This window comes from Hevea brasiliensis, chromosome 1, assembly GCF_030052815.1.
Source record: "Hevea brasiliensis isolate MT/VB/25A 57/8 chromosome 1, ASM3005281v1, whole genome shotgun sequence".
In the NCBI taxonomy this organism is placed as follows: Eukaryota; Viridiplantae; Streptophyta; class Magnoliopsida; order Malpighiales; family Euphorbiaceae; genus Hevea; species Hevea brasiliensis.
In genome coordinates this window covers 71,287,582-71,310,346 of record NC_079493.1, presented here as the reverse complement: position 1 = coordinate 71,310,346, position 22,765 = coordinate 71,287,582, and positions in this window count along the sequence as shown.

Here is a 22,765-nt window from a genome sequence, read left to right as displayed (position 1 = left end):
CCAGAGTATCTTGCTTCTCTGAAGGACAAGAAGGATACACCTTCGGAAGGTATGTCCATATCTTGTTTTTTAGATTCTGATGATACTCATAGTTCATCTACAGCTTGGGTTTTAGATACTGGTGCCAGTTCTCACATTTCTAATGATATGCAGGAACTAGCAAGCGATGGCGACTAGCGTTCTCAAGATATTAGAGTTCGGATTGGCAATGGCTCAACTGTTGAAGCTTTAGCCATAGGATCTAAATCTTTTTACATGTTTGGACATGTTTTGTGTTTGGATAATATTTTATATGTACCTGATGCTTTTAAGAACATCATTTCTATATCTAGTTTGACTAGAAATGGCTATGAATTTCTGTTCACAGATGATGTTTGCAGTATTTATTTTGGAAATAAATATGTTGGTTCGGGTTATATGAATGATGGTCTTTATTATTTGGATAATAATGACAAACACAAATTGAATGCAAGTGATCTAAAAGAATGCAATGCCATGGTGAAAACCAACTGAAGTTCAAAATATATTTGGCACTTAAGGTTATGTCATGTTGCAGAAGATAGGATTGCAAAACTGGAGAAAATGGGGATTCTATCCTCATTGGGCTCTGAGCCTACTCCAACTTGTGAATCTTGCCTTCAGGGCAAAATGACTAGATCACCCTTTGTTGGACAAGGGCTAAGAGCTGAAAATATTTTGGAGCTAATACATAGTGATGTATGTGGTCCATTTAAAGAAATGGCTAGAGGGGGTTTTCATTGTTTTATTACCTTTACTGATGATAAATCAAGGTTTGGGTATTTGTATTTGATGAAATACAAACATGAATCTCTTGAAAAGTTCAAAAAATTTAAATTTGAAGTAGAAAATCAAACAGAAAAGAGTATTAAAGCTCTTCGATCATATCGTGGAGGTGAATATTTGAGTACTGAATTTGATGAATACTTGAGAGAGCATGGCATTGTTTCTCAGCTGACTCCTCCAGGGACGCCACAACTGAATGGTGTATCTGAAAGGAGAAATCGTACCCTATTGGATATTGTACGTAGTTTGCCAATCTTCTTTTGGGGATTTGCATTAGAATCAACTTTGTATATTCTGAATAGGATTCCATCAAAATCAGTTTCTTCCACACCTTATGAGATATGGCAAGGAAGAAAACCAAGTCTTAAGCATGTTAAGATTTGGGATTGTCCAGCTTATATCAAAAGGCTAAACACTGATAAATTGGAGACCAGATCAGAAAAAGGTCGATTTGTTGGATATCCAAAAGACAGTTTTGGATATTATTTTTATTTGCCTACTTCACAAAAGGTTGTGACAAGTAGAGATGCCACATTTCTTGAACAACAGTTTGTTCAAGAAGGAGGCAAAGGAAGGCAAATAGAGTTAGAATTGAAGAATTCTGACCAACCAACAGATCAGATGGATATAGATCCATCTAGTCAACCTATACCCGTTGATGAAACATCTACAGCTGTTCCTCGTAGAACAACCAGGGTATCTCACCCACCAGTGAGATATGGTTTTCTTCATGAAAAATAACAAGAGTTGTCTACTCATGAAGAAGTAGATCATGGAGATGATCCACTTACTTATGAAGAAGCTATATCAGATATAGACTCTTCAAAATGGATTGATGCTATGAAATCCAAGATTGATTCCATGTATAAGAATCAAGTTTGGGATCTTGTTGACCCACCTGAAGGTATTGTACCTATAGGGAACAAATGGGTTTTCAAGAAGAAAATTGGTTCTGATGGAAAGGTAGAGACCTATAAGGCAAGGCTAGTAGCAAAAGGGTTTCGCCAAAGGCAAGGAATCGACTATGAGGAGACTTTCTCGCCTGTTACCATGCTTAAATCAATTAGGATTTTATTAGCAATAGCTGCATACTATGATTATGAGATTTGGCATATGGATGTCAAAACAGCTTTTCTCAATGGATACATTGAAGAAAACATTTTCATGGAACAACCTAGGGGTTTTGAATCCCAAGATGGTTCCAAGGTATGCAAGCTAAAGCGATGCATTTATGGGTTGAAACAAGCTTCGAGGAGTTAGAGCATCCGTTTTGATGAAGCCATTAAATCCTTTGGTTTTATAAAAAATGAGGATGAGCCATGTGTATATAAGAAGGTTAGTGACAGTGCTATCACTTTCTTTGTCTTATATGTGGATGACATACTGTTGATGGGTAATGACACAGGTATGTTGACGACTATAAAGGTATGGTTGTCAAATACATTCTCCATGAAAGACTTAGGGGAGGTAACCTATATTCTTGGGATTCGCATCTATAAAGATAGAGGGAAAAGAATAATTTGTTTATCTCAAAGTCTATACTTGGAAAAGGTGTTAAAGAGGTTTAACATGCTTGATTCCAAGAGAGGATTGTTACCAGTGAGACATGGTATCCACATTTCTAAAGAGATGTCTCCAAAGACACCTGAAGAAAGAGATAAGATGGCCAGGATTTCATATGCTTCGGCTATTGGAAGTTTAATGTATGCAATGTTGTGTACTAGGCCGGATATGGCATATGCTGTTAGTTTGACTAGCAGGTATCAATCCAATCCAGGTTTGGAACACTGGATAGCTGTCAAGAATATCCTTAAGTACTTGAGAAGAACTAAGGATTTATTCTTGATTTATGGAGGTGGAGACTTGCAATTGGATGGTTATACTGATTTTGATTTCCAATTGTTAGTAGTATGCCCTAGAGCATATCATTTAGTATGTATCTTGTACATAATTTTATTAATAAAAGGCATTTTCACTTTTCCGTTTACATAATATATTTATGTGTAATAGAAAAGGTCCATTGATATTTTGTTAGAAATATTATTCTTAAGTTGTTAAGAATATGAGTGACAATATTTCTAGCACAAAGTATCATAAATAGGTTCACAATCGAGGATACTTCATAATAAGGACACGACTTATCCAGAAAGATTGTATTCATGTTTGTTCCCAAGTTATTTATATGAGATATAAATAAGATGGAATGGTGAGTCTCATGCCATATAAAAAACATGATAGGAACTTATAAATGATAAGTAGGCCGAACCAGTGACACTTATGACAAGCACATGGAGTTTACTCTTTTCAATGTTTTGTCATAAATCATATCGATGCATATAATCTTTAGACACGAGATAGCACAGATTATCTTGTATATAGGTAGTTTGAGTTTGATCTCGCTTTCATACTTGTACTATGTATGGGTATATGGGCATGTGTTGGCTCCTAGTTATATATGGAGGTAGGTGTTGATCAAGATGGAATCTGTTCCTCTAAGTAAATAGAGATAAAATCCTATGTTCATTTAATTGTTCTTGATGTTTCAAGTTCTGGCCAGACAGATAGATTTATTCAGCAAAGAGTTTCTGATGAGAAATTATTTTTAATCAAGATCTGGAATAAAAAGAGAACTTAATATTCATAGCAAATGGAGTTTGACATAAACCATGACTCCACTTGAGTTGGGATTTTGTATGAGAGAGATTCTAGTGCATGGTAACATATGATTATAGGTTCATTTAAGGTAAATCTTATTACTAATTGGGTGGCCATGGCATGCTATGCTAGGTGTTAACCATGGTCTATGAGGTTCATAAAATGATTTAGAGAAATCATTTATGGTAAGAAAGAGTTCTGATGATATTAAGAGTTGATATCATGTCTCATTGCCAATTAGTGATGAGCCTAGTAAGTCACACACATACACAAGTTATCACCTATTTAAATATGATTTAATTAATTAATTAAAGAGTTTAGTTGATTAATTAAATAGGTTTGGTTTGCAATTAAATTGCAAAGTCCCTAGCATGACTTGAAACCAAATCTAGATTATTGGATGTGTAGTATAAATTAAATTTATATTTAAAGTGTTTAAATATGAATTTAATTGATGAGAAATTAATTAATAGAGATTAATTAATTAATTTATATTTGATATAAATTAATTAGAAGAAGAAAATAATTATTTTAGGTTAAGAACTCAAAATTAAGACACAGGGGCATTTTGGTCATTTCACAGTGTGAAACGTGGCACTATGAGATGGTGACACATGGGATTACATATAAGCTTGCCAAATGTTTTTTTAATCATGTAAGATGATTAAAATCAAGATTAAATATATGTTTGACACTTGGCACAATGTGATTGGGTCACTTAAACCTAGAGCTAATCAAAAGGTGACATGTGGCTAGGGTTTAATGTGTTAACCTAGCTATTTAAGTGTGGTTATGAAAAGAAAAAATAACCAACAGCCTCTCCTCTCATTTGTCACGCCACTTTGAGCCTCTCCAACTATTTCTCTTCATCTCTCATCAATTCAAAGAGATTAGCCATCAATCTCTTGAATTAAGAACACTAGAAATTATTTCTAGTGTCCTGTTTACATCTCTAATCTCTTAAAAGGCAGAACTTGAATTTCTAATTAATAGAAAAAGCTTTAGAGGCTGTTCAATTGGTGTGGACAAGCTAGAGGGACAACATTTGGTGTCCTGAAGACGAATCTCAAAGGCGTAGACACGCTGCAGTGCATCAAAAGGTTAGTGTAATCATTCTTGATTTAATCTAGGGTTTTAAAATTAATCTGATTAATTTTAAAATCTTAAATGCAAATACAGATCCAAAAACATATTAAAAGAGTTTTAATATGTTGTTTATCATTGAAATCAAATAGATAAAAATAAATCTTGCATGGTGCATGTGACCCTAGGCGAAATTTTTTTGAATTCAATGGTATAATCTTGTGTTTTTCACGCTTTCGTTCCTTCAATTGGTATCAGAGCCACTATATTTGCCATTTAGATTGTTGATTATATGATTTAATTGTGTGATTTGATCATGAGATGATTGATTCATTGCTGGTTGGATCAAGAGGTGTGGCGGCACACATGGTGAAGCCACAATTGGTGGCGGCAACAATGGTTCCATGGGTGGTTCAAGGTTTGGCTTTTAATTCTGCAATTGTTGTATGATCTAAGGCCTATTCTTTGACTAATTAAAGTGTTTAATTAGTAGTTTCAATCACACAATTAAATTATGATTCAAATCAGAATTTTAAAAAATTGTTTGAATGTGATTCAAATATGAATTTTAAAAGTTGTTTGAATGTGATTCAAATCTGAATTTTTAAAGTTGTTTGAATCATATTTAAATCTGATTTTTTAAAATTGATTCAATAAAATTCAGATCTGATTTTTTAAAAAATATTTGAATGTGATTCAAATCTGATTTTTTTAAAAATGTTTGAATGTGATTCAAATCTGAATTTTTGAAGTTGTTTGAATGTGATTCAAATCTGAATTTTTAAATTTGTTTGAATGAGATTCAAATCAGAATTTTTAAATTTATTTGAATCATATTCAAATCTGGATTTTTAAGTTGAATATGAGATATTCAATTTAATTTAAGTATGTATGTTTTATTTAATTGTTAAATAGTGATATGCATGATGGATGATCATGGACTATAAAAGACCAATGTGATTGGATTTATTTCTTTTATGTTTCTTTGGGATTGTAAATTAATTAATTTATTTTAATTTATTTTGGGCATGTATTATTAAGTTTGTAATATTTTTGGGTTGTAATTTCATTTATTTAAGTTCTTGTAAATTCGCCTTGGTATGCCAAGGATTACTATGTAATATTGGATTGCAAGAAGTTCAAGGAGGTCAAGAGCATTGGTGGGACCAGTGGGAGGAATTCAATATCAAGTGTTGATTATGTACTCCTTCAGCAGCTCTTGTAAAATGAATGAATGAAATGCACCTAGGAATGCCTTGATTCAATTCTTGGTGGCTCAGAATTGAATCCCTTAGAAAGTCCATGATCATACCATATTTACTGCTTATCCATGAATGCATGAGATGTATGGGAATGTATGCAATTATATGATATATGCATGCTAAATGGATAATGTGCAAAGTGAGACCTTAATAGTAATAAGGATGGCTATAAAATCTTCCAAACAAATGATTAAGTTGGAAATGCTATAGTTAAAGTAATTATAACATAAGCCCTCCATTGGGGCAATTATTTTAATAAATTTTAAATAGTTGCATGAGATGCAATTAATTTAAGAGATTTTCTTAAAAATAATTGTTAAGCATGAGATGTTGTAAATATGTAAATGGTTTGGTGGCCAATATTGGATGTACCTGAGGACATTAAAATTATTTGCATAATTACTGACTCAATGGGATCAACTTAACTAATGCAAGATAAGTCAATAATGGATGTACCTGAGATTTTGAGCATTAGGGGCTAGGTAAAGGATTGAACCTCACATGAGATGTGATGGGCAAGGAGTTGCTCACTTATAGTTTATTGTAATTCCAATAATGGATGTACCTGAGGATGATCAATAGAATTATAAGAATTCAATCACCCACTAGAAATCCATCCAACTAGGATTTCCGTTTTCTACTCTGGAAGTGTAGGATTTGCTAAGTTAGTGGGAGGACCAATTTGATTAAAAGACCATAATCATTTTGGTTAATTACATGATACATTTACTAATTAATCTGGTTATTTTCTGCAGTTAATTTTCTGATAAAAATGAGCACAAAACAACCACCACCATCCAATATCCTTGCAAGCATACTTGATCACAATTGGTTGACAGGACCTAATCTGTCTGATTGGCTAAGAAATTTGAAACTTGTCTTGAACCTTGAACATATAGGATATGTTCTAGATTCAAATGTTCCTGGTCCCTTACCTCCAGAGGCCACACAAGAGGAACATGAAACTTTGGACAAGTGGAAGGAGCATGATATGAGAGTTAAGTGTTACATGCTTGCTTCCATGAGTAATGAGTTCTGAAGCAACATGAGAACATGCAGTGTGAGTGAGATCCTCCTTCACCTACAAGAGTTGTATGGTGAGCACAAAGAGAATGCTAGGTATGAGATATCTAGACAGCTATTCCGTATGAGGATGTCTGAGGGACAGAATGTTGGGGATCATGTCCACAAAATGATTCGGCTGATTGAGCAGTTGGAACATCTTGACTTCAACATGGATTTCCAACTACAAACGAATTTGATCCTTCAGTCCCTTCCTGAGTCTTTTGGGAATTTTGTGACAAATTTCCATATGACTAAACAGGAATGCACCTTAGCTGGTTTACTCAACATGCTGGTTATTGCCCAAAAGAATATGCCAGGCAATAAAGGAAAAGAGGTAGCTTTGGTTGCATCTTCTTCTGCTGGAAAGTCCAACAAGAAGAAGGGCAATAAGAAAAAGAAACCTCGATTCTCGGTCCTTCCAAGAAAATAGCTAAGCAGAAAAGGAAGACTAAAGTCGATTGAGGCAAAGGAAAGTGTTTCCCTTGCCAAAAGGATGGGCCTTTGGAAAAGGAATTGCCCAGAGTATCTTGCTTCTCTGAAGGACAAGAAGGATACACCTTCGGAAGGTATGTCCATATCTTGTTATTTAGATTATGATGATACTCATAGTTCATCTACAGCTTGGGTTTTAGTTACTGGTGCCAGTTCTCACATTTCTAATGATATGCAGGAACTAGCAAATTGTAGCAGCTTGCGTTCTCAAGATATTAGAGTCCGGATTGGCAATGGCTCAACTGTTGAAGCTTTAGCCATAGGATCTAAATCTTTTTACATGTTTGGACATGTTTTGTGTTTGGATAATATTTTATATGTACCTGATGCTTTTAAGAACATCATTTCTATATCTAGTTTGACTAGAAATGGCTATGAATTTCAGTTCACAGATGATGTTTGCAATATTTATTTTGGAAATAAATATGTTGGTTCGGGTTATATGAATGATGGTCTTTATTATTTGGATAATAATGACAAACACAAATTGAATACAAGTGATCTAAAAGAATACAATGCCATGGTGAAAACCAACTCAAGTTCAAAATATATTTGGCACTTAAGGTTATGTCATGTTGCAGAAGATAGGATTGCAAAATTGGAGAAAATGGGGATTCTATCCTCATTGGGCTCTGAGCCTACTCCAACTTGTGAATCTTGCCTTCAAGGCAAAATGACTAGATCACCCTTTGTTGGACAAGGGATAAGAGCTAAAAATATTTTGGAGCTAATACATAGTGATGTATGTGGTCCATTTAAAGAAATGGCTAGAGGGGGCTTTCATTATTTTATTACCTTTACTGATGATAAATCAAGGTTTGGGTATTTATATTTGATGAAATACAAACATGAATCCTTTGAAAAGTTTAAGGAATTTAAATCTGAAGTAGAAAATCAAACAGGAAAAAGTATTAAAGTTCGCGATCAGATCGTGGAGGTGAATATTTGAGTACTGAATTTGATGAATACTTGAGAGAGCATGGCATTGTTTCTCAGCTGACTCCTCCAGGAACGCCACAACTGAATGGTGTATCTGAAAGGAGAAATCGTACCCTATTGGATATGGTACGTAGTATGATGAGCTATACTGATATGCCAATCTTCTTTTGGGGATTTGCATTAGAATTAGCTTTGTATATTCTGAATAGTATTCCATCAAAATCAATTTCTTCCACACCTTATGAGATATGGCATGGAAGAAAACCAAGTCTAAAGCATGTTAAGATTTGGGGTTATCCAGCTTATATCAAAAAGCTGAACACTGATAAATTGGAGACCATATCAGAAAAAGGTCGATTTGTTGGATATCCAAAAGATAGTTTTGGATATTATTTTTATTTGCCTACTTCACAAAAGGTTGTGATAAGTAGAGATGCCACATTTCTTGAACAACAGTTTGTTCAAGAAGGAGGCAAAGGAAGGCAAATAGAGTTAGAATTGGAGAATTCTGACCAACCAACAGATCAGATGGATATAAATCCATCTAGTCAACCTATACCCATTGATGAAACATCTACAGCTGTTCCTCATAGAACAACCAGGGTATCTCACCCACCAGTGAGATTTGGTTTTCTTCATGAAGAAGAACAAGAGTTGTCTACTCATGAAGAAGTAGATCATGGAGATGATCCACTTACCTATGAAGAAGCTATATCAGATATAGACTCTTCAAAATGGATTGATGCTATGAAATCCGAGATTGATTCCATGTATAAGAATCAAGTTTGGGATCTTGTTGACCCACCTGAAGGTATTGTACCTATAGGGAACAAATGGGTTTTCAAGAAGAAAATTGGATCTGATGGAAAGGTAGAGACCTATAAGGTAGAGCGAAAAGAATAATAGGTTTATCCCAAAGTCTATACTTGGAAAAGGTGTTAAAGAGGTTTAACATGCTTGATTCCAAGAGAGGATTGTTACCAGTGAGACATGGTATCCATCTTTCTAAAGAGATGTCTCCAAAGACACTCGAAGAAAGAGATAAGATGGCCAGGATTCCATATGCTTCGGCTATTGGAAGTTTAATGTATGCAATGTTGTGTACTAGGCCAGATATCGCATATGCTGTTAGTTTGACTAGCAGGTATCAATCCAATCCAGGTTTAGAACACTGGATAGCAGTCAAGAATATCCTTAAGTACTTGAGAAGAACTAAGGATTTATTCTTGATTTATGGAGGTGGAGACTTGCAATTAGATGGTTATACTGATTCTGACTTCCAATCAGATATCGATGATAGAAAGTCTACCTCTGGATATGTGTTCATTTGTAATGGAGGCGCAGTCAGTTGGAAGAGTTCCAAGCGAGCACATTGCAGATTCCACTCTTGAGTGAGTATATTCTGCATCGAATCTGCAAAAGAAGTCTGTTTGGATAAAGAAGTTCGTGTGAACTTACAGTAGTTCCTTCCATTGAGTCAGCGGTTCCACTGCTTGTGACAATAATGGAGCGATCATCTGAGCTAAGGAACCAAGGTCTCACAAGAAATCCAAACACATAGAAAGGCGCTACCACATTATCAGAGAAATAGTTGGGCGAGGCGATGTAGCCATGCAGAAAATAGCATCAGCTGAAAATCCAGCTGATCCATTCACTAAGCCTATGTCACAGACTCAGTTAGACCGACATCTTAAGAAGATAGGTCTAAGATATTGTAATGAATGGCTCTAGTGCTAGTGGGAGATTGTTAGTAGTATGTCCTAGAGCATATCATTTAGTATGTATCTTGTACATAATTTTATTAATAAAAGGCATTTCCACTTTTCCGTTTACATAATATATTTATGTGTAATAGCAAAGGTCCATTGATATTTTGTTAGAAATATTATTCTTAAGTTGTTAAGAATATGAGTGACAATATTTCTAGCACAAAGTATCATAAATAGGTTCACAATCGAGGATACTTCATAATAAGGACATGACTTATCCAGAAAGATTGTATTCATGTTTGTTCCCAAGTTATTTATATGAGATATAAATAAGATGGAATGGTGAGTCTCATGCCATATAACAAACATGATAGGCACTTATAAATGATAAGTAGGCCGAACCAGTGACACTTAAGACAAGCACATGGAGTTTACTCTTTTCAATGTTTTGTCATAAATCATATCAGTGCATATAATATTTAGACCTGAGATAGCACAGTTATCTTGTATATAGGTAGTTTGAGTTTGATACTGCTTTCATACTTGTACTATGTATGGGTATATGGGCATGTGTTGGCTCCTGCTAGTTATATATGGAGGTAGGTGTTGATCAAGATGGAATCTGTTCCTCTAAGTAAATAGTGATAAAATCCTATGTTCATTTAATTGTTCTTGATGTTTCAAGTTCCTGGCCAGGACAGATAGATTTATTCAGAAAAGAGTTTCTGATGAGAAAAAATTTTTTTAATCAAGAACTGGAATTAAAAGAGAACATAATATTCATAGCAAATGGAGTTTGACATAAACTATGACTCCAGCTTGAGTTGGGATTTTGTAACAGAGAGATTCTAGTGCATGGTAACATATGATTATAGGTTCATTTAAGGTAAATCTTATTACTAATTGGGTGAACATGGCTTGCTATGCTAGGTGTTAACCATGGTCTATGAGGTTCATAAAATGATTTAGAGAAATCATTTATGGTAAGAAAGAGTTTTGATGATATTAAGAGTTGATATCATGTCTCATTGCCAATTAGTGATGAGCCTAGTAAGTCACACACATACACAAGTTATCACCTATTTAAATATGATTTAATTAATTAATTAAAGAGTTTAATTGATTAATTAAATAGGTTTGGTTTGCAATTAAATTGCAAAGTCCCTAGCATGACTTGAAACCAAATCTAGATTATTGGATGTGTAGTATAAATTAAATTTATATTTAAAGTGTTTAAATATGAATTTAATTGATGAGAAATTAATTAATAGAGACTAATTAATTAATTTATATTTGATATAAATTAATTAGAAGAAGAAAATAATTATTTTGGATTAAGAACTGAAAATTAAGACACAGGGGCATTTTGGTCATTTCACAGTGTGACACGTGGCACTATGAGACGGTGATACATGGGATTACACATAAGCTTGCCAAATGTTTTTTTAATCATGCAAGATGATTAAAATCAAGATTAAATATAGGTTTGACACTTGGCACAATGTGATTGGGTCACTTAAACCTAGAGCTAATCAAAAAGTGACATGTGGCTAGGGTTTAACGTGTTAACCTAGCTATTTAAGTGTGGTTATGAAAAGAAAAAATAACCAGCAGCCTCTCCTCTCATTTGTCACGCCACTTTGAGCCTGTCCAGCTATTTCTCTTCATCTCTCATCAATTCAAAGAGATTAGCCATCAATCTCTTGTATTAAGAACACTAGAAATTGTTTCTAGTGTCCTGTTTACATCTCTAATCTCTTAAAAGGCAGAACTTGAATTTCTAATTAATAGAAAAAGCTTTAGAGGCTATTCAAGGGCTGCCATAGGTGTTCTTGGTGTGGACAAGCTAGAGGGACAACATTTGGTGTCCTAAAGACGAATCTCAAAGGCGCAGACACGCTGTAGTGCATCAAGAGGTTAGTGTAATCGTTCTTGATTTAATCTAGGGTTCTAAAATTAATCTGATTAATTTTAAAATCTTAAATGGCAAATACATATCCAAAAACATATTTAAAGAGTTTTAATATGTTGTTTATCATTGAAATCAAATAGATAAAAATAAATCTTGCATGGTGCATGTGACCCTAGGCGAAATTTTTTTGAATTCAATGGTATAATCTTGTGTTTTTCACGCTTCCGTTCCTTCACCAATCAGATATCGATGATAGAAAGTATTCCTCTGGATATGTGTTCATTTGTAATGGAGGTGCAGTCAGTTAGAAGAGTTCCAAACAGAGCACGACTGCAGATTCCACTACAAAGGCTGAGTATATTACTGCATCAGATGCTGCAAAGGAAGCTATTTGGATAAAGAAGTTCGTGACAGAACTTACTGTAGTTCCTTCCATTGAGTCAGCAGTTCCACTACACTGTGACAATAATGGAGCAGTCATACAGGCTAAGGAACCAAGGTCTCACAAGAAATCCAAACACATAGAAAGGCGCTACCACATTATCAGAGAAATAGTTGGGCGAGGCGATGTAACCATGCAGAAAATAGCATCAGCTGAAAATCCAGCTGATCCATTCACTTAGCCTATGTCACAGACTCAGTTAGACCGACATCTTAAGAAGATAGGTCTAAGATATTGTAATGAATGGCTCTAGTGCTAGTGGGAGATTGTTAGTAGTATGTCCTAGAGCGTATCATTTAGTATGTATCTTGTACATAATTTTATTAATAAAAGGCATTTCCACTTTTCCGTTTACATAATATATTTATGTGTAATAGAAAAGGTCCATTGATATTTTGTTAGAAATATTATTCTTAAGTTGTTAAGAATATGAGTGACAATATTTCTAGCACAAAGTATCATAAATAGGTTCACAATCGAGGATACTTCATAATAAGGACATGACTTATCCAGAAAGATTGTATTCATGTTTGTTCCCAAGTTATTTATATGAGATATAAATAAGATGGAATGGTGAGTCTCATGCCATATAACAAACATGATAGGCACTTATAAATGATAAGTAGGCGAACCGGTGACACTTATGACAAGCACATGGAGTTTACTCTTTTCAATGTTTTGTGATAAATCATATCATTGCATTTAGTCTTTAGACATGAGATAGTACAGTTATATTGTTTATTGGTAGTTTGAGTTTGATTCTGCTTTCATAATTGTACTATGTATGGGTATATGTGCATTCGTTTGCTACTTCTAGTTATATATGTAGGTAGGTGTTGATCAAGATGTAATCTGTTCATCTAAGTAAATAGAGATATAATCCTATGTTCATTTAATTGTTATTGATGTTTCAAGTTCTGGCAGACAGATAGATTTATTGAAAAGAGTTTCGATGAGAAAAATTTTTAATCAAGAACTGGAATTAAAAGAGAACATAATATTCATAGCAAATGGAGTTTGACATAAACCATGACTCGGCTTGAGTTGGGATTTTGTAACAGAGAGATTCTAGTGCATGGTAACATATGATTATAGGTTCATTTAAGGTAAATCTTATTACTAATTGGGTGGCCATGGCATGTTATGCTAGGTGTTAACCATGGTCTATGAGGTTCATAAAATGATTTAGAGAAATCATTTATGGTAAGAAAGAGTTCTGATGATATTAAGAGTTGATATCATGTCTCATTGCCAATTAGTGATGAGCCTAGTAAGTCACACACATACACAAGTTATCACCTATTTAAATATGATTTAATTAATTAATTAAAGAGTTTAATTGATTAATTAAATAGGTTTGGTTTGCAATTAAATTGCAAAGTCCCTAGCATGACTTGAAACCAAATCTAGATTATTGGATGTGTAGTATAAATTAAATTTATATTTAAAGTGTTTAAATATGAATTTAATTGATGAGAAATTAATTAATAGAGATTAATTAATTAATTTATATTTGATATAAATTAATTAGAAGAAGAAAATAATTATTTTGGGTTAAGAACTGAAAATTAAGACACAGGGGCATTTTGGTCATTTCACAGTGTGACACGTGGCACTATGAGATGGTGACACATGGGATTACACATAAGCTTGCCAAATGTTTTTTTAATCATGTAAGATGATTAAAATCAAGATTAAATATAGGTTTGACACTTGGCACAATGTGATTGGGTCACTTAAACCTAGAGTTAATCAAAAGGTGACATGTGGCTAGGGTTTAATGTGTTAACCTAGCTATTTAAGTGTGGTTATGAAAAGAAAAAATAACCAGCAGCCTCTCCTCTCATTTGTCACGCCACTTTGAGCCTCTCCAGCTATTTCTCTTCATCTCTCATCAATTCAAAGAGATTAGCCATCAATCTCTTGAATTAAGAACACTAGAAATTGTTTCTAGTGTCCTGTTTACATCTCTAATCTCTTAAAAGGCAGAACTTGAATTTCTAATTAATAGAAAAAGCTTTAGAGGCTGTTCAAGGGCTTCCATAGGTGTTCTTGGTGTGGACAAGCTAGAGGGACAACATTTGGTGTCCTGAAGACGAATCTCAAAGGCGCAAACACGCTATAGTGCATCAAGAGGTTAGTGTAATCGTTCTTGATTTAATCTAGGGTTCTAAAATTAATCTGATTAATTTTAAAATCTTAAATGGCAAATACATATCCAAAAACATATTAAAAGAGTTTTAATATGTTATTTATCATTGAAATCAAATAGATAAAAATAAATCTTGCATGGTGCATGTGACCCTAGGCGAAATTTTTTTGAATTCAATGGTATAATCTTGTGTTTTTCACGCTTCCGTTCCTTCACTAATCAGATATCGATGATAGAAAGTATTCCTCTGGATATGTGTTCATTTGTAATGGAGGTGCAGTCAGTTGGAAGAGTTCCAAACAGAGCACGACTGCAGAATCCACTACAAAGGCTGAGTATATTACTGCATCAGATGCTGCAAAGGAAGCTATTTGGATAAAGAAGTTCGTGACAGAACTTACTGTAGTTCCTTCCATTGAGTCAACAGTTCCACTACACTGTGACAATATTGGAGCAGTCATACAGGCTAAGGAACTAAGGTCTCACCAAAATCCAAACACATAGAAAGGCACTACCACATTATCAGAGATATAGTTGGGCAAGGCGATATAGCCATGCAGAAAAATAACATCAGCTAAAAATCCAGCTGATCCATTCACTAAGCCTATGTCACAGACTCAGTTAGACCGACATCTTGAGAAGATAGTTCTAAGGTATTGTAATGAATGGCTCTAGTGCTAGTGGGAGATTGTTAGTAGCATGCCCTAGAGCATATCATTTAGTATGTATCTTGTACATCATTTTATTAATAAAAGGCATTTCCACTTTTCCGTTTACATAATATATTTATGTGTAATAGAAAAGGTCCATTGATATTTTGTTGGAAATATTATTCTTAAGTTGTTAAGAATATGAGTGACAATATTTCTAGCACAAAGTATCATAAATAGGTTCACAATCGAGGATACTTCATAATAAGGACATGACTTATCCAGAAAGATTGTATTCATGTTTGTTCCCAAGTTATTTATATGAGATATAAATAAGATAGAATGGTGAGTCTCATGCCATATAACAAACATGATAGGCACTTATAAATGATAAGTAGGCCGAACCAGTAACACTTATAACAAGCACATGGAGTTTACTCTTGTCAATGTTTTGTCATAAATCATATCAGTGCATATAATCTTTAGACATAAGATAGCACAGTTATCTTGTATATAGCTAGTTTGAGTTTGATACTTCTTTCATACTTGTACTATGTATGGGTATATGGGCATGTATTGGCTCCTTCTAGTTATATATGGAGGTAGGTGTTGATCAAAATGGAATATGTTCCTCTAAGTAAATAGAGATAAAATCCTATGTTCATTTAATTATTCTTGATGTTTCAAGTTCCTGGCCAAGACAGATAGATTTATTCAAAAAAGTGTTTCTGATGAGAAAATCTTTTAATCAAGAACTAGAATTAAAAGAGAACATAATATTCATAGCAAATGGAGTTTGACATAAACCATGACTCCAGCTTGAGTTGGGATTTTGTAACAGAGAGATTCTAGTGCATGGTAACATATAATTATAGGTTCATTTAAGGTAAACCTTATTACTAATTGGGTGGCCATGGCATGCTATGCTAGGTGTTAACCATGGTCTATGAGGTTCATAAAATGATTTACAGAAATCATTTATGGTAACAAAGAGTTCTGATGATATTAAGAGTTGATATCATGTCTCATTGCCAATTAGTGATGAGCCTAGTAAGTCACACACATACACAAGTTATCACCTATTTAAATATGATTTAATTAATTAATTAAAGAGTTTAATTAATTAATTAAATAGGTTTGGTTTGCAATTAAATTGCAAAGTCCCTGGCATGACTTGAAACCAAATCTAGATTATTGGATGTGTAGTGTAAATTAAATTTATATTTAAAGTGTTTAAATATGAATTTAATTAATGAGAAATTAATTAATAGAGATTAATTAATTAATTTATATTTGATATAAATTAATTAGAAGAAGAAAAATAATTATTTTGGGTTAAGAACTCATAATTAAGACACATGGGCATTTTGGTCATTTCACAGTGTGACACGTGGCACCATGAGATGGTGACACATGGGATTAAACATAAGCTTGCCAAATTTTTTTTTTTTAATCATATAAGATGATTAAAATCAAGATTAAATATAGTTTTGACACTTAGCACAATGTGATTGGGTCACTTAAACCTAGAGCTAGTCAAAGGGTGACATGTGGCAAGGGTTTAATGTGTTAACCTAGTTATTTAAGTGTGGTTATGAAAAGAAAAAATAACCAGCAGCCACTCCTCTCCTTTGTCACGACACTTTGAGGCTTTTTATCTATTCTTCTTCATCTCTCATCAATTCAAAGAGATTAGCCATCAATCTCTTGAATTAAGAACGCTAGAAATTGTTTCTAGTGTCCTGTTTACATCTCTAATCTCTTAAAAGGCAGAACTTGAATTTCTAATTAATAGAAAAGGCTTTAGAAGCTGTTCAAGGGCTGCCATAGGTGTTCTTGGTGTGGACAAGCTAGAGGGACAACATCTGGTGTCCTGAAGACTAATCTCAAAGGCGCAGACACGCTGCAATGCATCAAGAGGTTAGTGTAATTGTTCTTGATTTAATCTAGAGTTCTAAAATTAATCTGATTAATTTTAAAATCTTAAATAGCAAATACAGATCCAAAAACATATTAAAAGAGTTTTAATATGTTGTTTATCATTGAAATCAAATAGATAAAAATAAATCTTGCATGATGCAAGTGACCCTAAGTGAAAATTTTTGAATTCAATGGTATAAACTTGTGTTTTTCACGCTTCCGTTCCTTCAGATATGGACATACCTTCCGAAGGTTTATCCTTCTTGTCCTTCAGAGAAGCAAGATACTCTGGGCAGTTCCTTTTCCAGTGCCCATCCTTCTGGCAGTGGAAACACTTTCCTTTTCCTCCATCAGCTTTAGTCTTCCCTTTCTGTTTAGCTATTTTCTTGGAAGGACCAGGAATCTGAGGTTTCTTTTTTCTTATTGCCCTTCTTCTTGTTGGACTTTCCAGCTGAAGAAGATGCAATCAAAGCTACCTCTTCTCCTTTATTACCTAGCATATTCTTTTGGGCAATAATCATCATGTTGAGTAAACCAGCTAAGGTGCATTCCTATTTAGTCATATGGAAATTTGTCACAAAATTTCCAAAAGACTCAAGAAGGGACTGAAGGATCAAATCTGCATGTAGTTGGAAATCCATGTTGAAGTCAAGATGTTCCAACTGCTCAATCAGCCGAATCATCTTGTGGACATGATCCCCAACATTCTGTCCCTCAGATATCCTAATGCAGAATAGCTGCCTAGATATCTCATACCTAGCATTCCTACTGTGCTCATCATACAACTCTTGTAGGTGAAGGAGGATCTCACTCGCACTCTGCATGTTCTCATGCTGCTTCTGTAACTCATTACTCATGGATGCAAGCATGTAACACTTAGCTCTCATATCACGCTCCTTCCATTTGTCCAAAGTTTCATGTTCCTCTTGAGTGGCCTCTAGAGGTAAGGGACCAAGAACATTTGAATCTAGAACATATCCTATATGTTCAAGGTTCAGAACAAGTTTCAAATTTCTTAGCTAATTGCAATCAAGTATGCTTGCAAGGATATTGTATGGTGGTAGTTGTTCTATGCTCATGATTATCAGAAAATTAACTGTAGAAAATAACCAGATTAATTAGTAAATGTATCAAGTAATTAACCAAAATGATTATGGTCTTTTAATCAAATTGGTCCTCCCACTAATTTAGCGAATCCTACACTTCCAAAGTAGAAAACGGAAATCCTAGTTGGATGGATTTCTAGTGAGTGATTGAATTCTTATAATTCTATTGATCATCCTCAGGTACATTTGTTATTGGAATTACAATAAACTATAAGTGAGCAACTCCTTGCCCATCACATCTCATGTGAGGTTCAATCCTTTACCTAGCCCCTAATGCTCAAAATCTCAGGTACATCCATTATTAACTTATCCTGCATTAGTTAAGTTGATCCCATTGAGCCAGTACTTATGCAAATAATTTTAATATCCTCAGGTACATCCAATATTGGCCACCAAACCATTTACATATTTATAACATCTCATGCTTAACAATTATTCTTAAGAAAATCTCTTGAATTAATTGCATCTTATGCAACTATTTAAAATTTCTTAAAATAATTGCCCCAATGGAGGGCCCATGTTATAATTACTTTAATTATAGCATTTCCAACTTAATCATTTGTTTGGAAGATTTTATGGTCATCCTAATTACTATTAAGGTCTCACTTTGAACATTATCCATTTAGCATGCATATATCATATAATTGCATACATTCCCATATATCTCATGCATTCATTGATAAGCAATAAATATGGTATGATCATGGACTTTCTAAGAGATTCAATTCTGAGGTACATTTGTTATTGGAATTACAATAAACTATAAGTGAGCAACTCCTTGCCCATCACATCTCATGTGAGGTTCAATCCTTTACCTAGCCCCTAATGCTCAAAATCTCAGGTACATCCATTATTAACTTATCTTGCATTAGTTAAGTTGATCCCATTGAGCCAGTACTTATGCAAATAATTTTAATATCCTCAGGTACATCCAATATTGGCCACCAAACCATTTACATATTTATAACATCTCATGCTTAACAATTATTCTTAAGAAAATCTCTTGAATTAATTGCATCTTATGCAACTATTTAAAATTTCTTAAAATAATTGCCCCAATGGAGGGCCCATGTTATAATTACTTTAATTATAGCATTTCCAACTTAATCATTTGTTTGGAAGATTTTATGGTCATCCTAATTACTATTAAGGTCTCACTTTGAACATTATCCATTTAGCATGCATATATCATATAATTGCATACATTCCCATATATCTCATGCATTCATTGATAAGCAGTAAATATGGTATGATCATGGACTTTCTAAGAGATTCAATTCTGAGCCACCAAGAATTGAATCAGGACATTCCTAGGTGCATTTCATTCATTCATTTTACAAGAGTTGCTGAAGGAGTACATAATCAACACTTGATCTTGAATTCCTCCCACTGGTCCCACTAATGCTCTTGACCTCCTTGAACTTCTTGCAATCCAATATTACATAGTAATCCTTGGCATACCAAGGCGAATTTACAAGAACTTAAATAAATGAAATTACAATTCACAAATTATTACAAACTTAATAATACATGCCCAAAATAAATTAAAATAAATTAATTAATTTACAATCCCAAAGAAACATAAAAGAATAAAATCCAATCACATTGGTCTTTTATAGTCCATGATCATCCATCATGCATATCACTATTTAACAATTAAAAAAAACATACATACTTAAATTAAATTGAATATATCATATTCAACTTAAAAATCCAGATTTGAATATGATTCAAATAAATTTAAAAATTCAGATTTGAATCTCATTCAAGCAATTTTTAAAAAATCAGATTTGAATCATATTCAAACAATTTTTAAAAATTCAGATCTGAATATTATTCAAATAACTTTAAAAAATCAGATTTAAATATGATTCAAACAACTTTAAAAATTCAGATTTGAATCACATTCAAACAACTTTTAAAATTCAGAATTGAATCACATTCAAACAGTTTTTAAAATTCTGATTTGAATTAAAATTTAATTGTGTGATTGAAATTCTAATTAAATAATTTAATTAGACATAAGATGAGCTTTTAGATCATACAACAATTGCAAATTAGAAAGCCAAACCTTGCGCACCATCAAGTGTTCTCTTGCATGCCGCCACACATCCATTGCAACCAGCGATGGATAAATCTTCTCATGATCAAAACACACAATTAAATCATATAATCAATAATCTAAATGGCAAATATAGTGGCTCTAATACCAATTGAAGGAGCGAAAGTGTGAAAAACACAAGTTTATACCATTGAATTCAAAAAATTTTTACCCAGAGTCACATGCTTCATGCATGATTTATTTTTATCTATTTGATTTCAATGATAAACAACATATTAAAACACTTTTAATATGTTTTTGGATCTATATTTGCCATTTAAGATTTTAGAATTAATCAGATTAATTTTAGAACCCTAGATTAAATTAAGAACAAACACACTAACCTCTTGATACACTACAGTGTATTTGCTCCTTTGAGATTCATCTTCAGGACACCAGATGTTGTCCCTCTAGCTTGTCCACACCAAGAACAACTATGACAGCCCTTGAACAGCTTCTAAAGCTTTTTCTATTATATAGAAAATCAAGTTCTGCCTTTTAAGAGATTAAAGATATAAACAAGACACTAGAAACGATTTCTAGTATTTTTAATTCAAGATATTGTTTGCTAATCTCTTGGAATAGATGTGAGATGAAGAGGAAGAGGGAATGTGAGTCTCAAGGGTGGCGGCACAGAATGGGAGGCAGCAGCTTGTATTTTTATTTTTTCATAACAACACTTATATAGCTAGGTCACCACTTAAACCCTTGTCACATGTCATCCTTTGATTGGTTCTAGGTTTAATTGACCTAATCACATTGTGCCATGTGTCAAACCTATGTTTAATCTTAATTTTAATCATCTTACATGATTAAAAGACATTTAACAAGCTTATGTGTAATTCCATGTGTCACCATCTCATGGTGCCACATGTCACCCTGTGAAATGACCAAAATGCCCCTGTGTCTTAATTTTGAGTTCTTAACCCAAAATAATTATTTCTCTTCTTCTAATCAATTTATATCAAATATAAATTATTTAATTAATCTCTATTAATTAATTTCTCATTAATTAAATTCATATTTAAACACTTTAAATATAAATTTAACTTATACAATACATCCAATAATCTAGATTTGGTTTCAAGTCATGCTCGGGACTTTGCAATCTAATTGCAAACCAAACCTATTTAATTAATCAATTAAACTCTTTAATTAATTAATTAAATCATATTTAATTAGGTGATAACTTGTGTATGTGTGTGACTTGCTAGGCTCATCACTAATTGGCAATGAGATATGATATCAACTCTTAATATCATCAGAACTCTTTCTTACCATAAATGATTTCTCTAAATCATTTTATGCACCTCATAGTGAAGGAACGGAAGCGTGAAAAACACAAGATTATACCATTGAATTCAAAAATTTTCACCTAGGGTCACAAGCACCATGCAAGATTTATTTTTATCTATTTGATTTCAATGATAAACAACATATTAAAACTCTTTTAATATGTTTTTGGATCTGTATTTGCCATTTAAGATTTTAAAATTAATCAGATTAATTTTAGAACCCTAGATTAAATCAAGAACGATTACACTAACCTCTTGATGTCTTTGGCGTGTCTGCGCCTTTGAGATTCGTCTTGAGGACACGGATGTTGTCCCTCTAGCTTGTCCACACCAAGAACACCTATGGCAACCCTTGAACAGCTTCTAAAGCCTTTTCTATTAATTAGAAATTCAAGTTCTGCCTTTTAAGAGATTAGAGATGCAAACAGGACACTAGAAACAATTTCTAGTGTTCTTAATTCAAGAGATTGATGGCTAATCTCTTTGAATTGATGAGAGATGAAGAGAAATAGCTGGAGAGGCTCAAAGTGGCGTGACATATGAGAGGAGAGGCTGCTGGTTGTGTTTTCTTTTCATAACCCCACTTAAATAGCTAGGTTAACACATTAAACCCTAGCTACATGTCACCTTTTGATTAGCTCTAGGTTTAAGTGACCCAATCACATTGTGCCAAGTGTCAAACCTATATTTAATCTTGATTTTAATCATCTTACATGATTAAAAATATTTGGCAAGCTTATGTGTTATGCCATGTGTCACCATCTCATGGTGCCACGTGTCACTGCAAAATGACCAAAATGCCCCTGTGTCTTAATTTTGAGTTCTTAACCCAAAATAATTATTTTCTTCTTCTAATTAATTTATATCAAATATAAATTAATTAATTAATCTCTATTAATTAATTTCTCATCAATTAAATTCATATTTAAACACTTTAAATATAAATTTAATTTATACTACACATCCAATAATCTAGATTTGGTTTCAAGTCATGCTAGGGACTTTGCAATTTAATTGCAAACCAAATCTATTTAATTAATCAATTAAACTCTTTAATTAATTAATTAAATCATATTTAAATAGGTGATAACTTGTGTATGTGTGTGACTTACTAGGCTCATCACTAATTGGCAATGAGACATGATATCAACTCTTAATATCATCAGAACTCTTTCTTA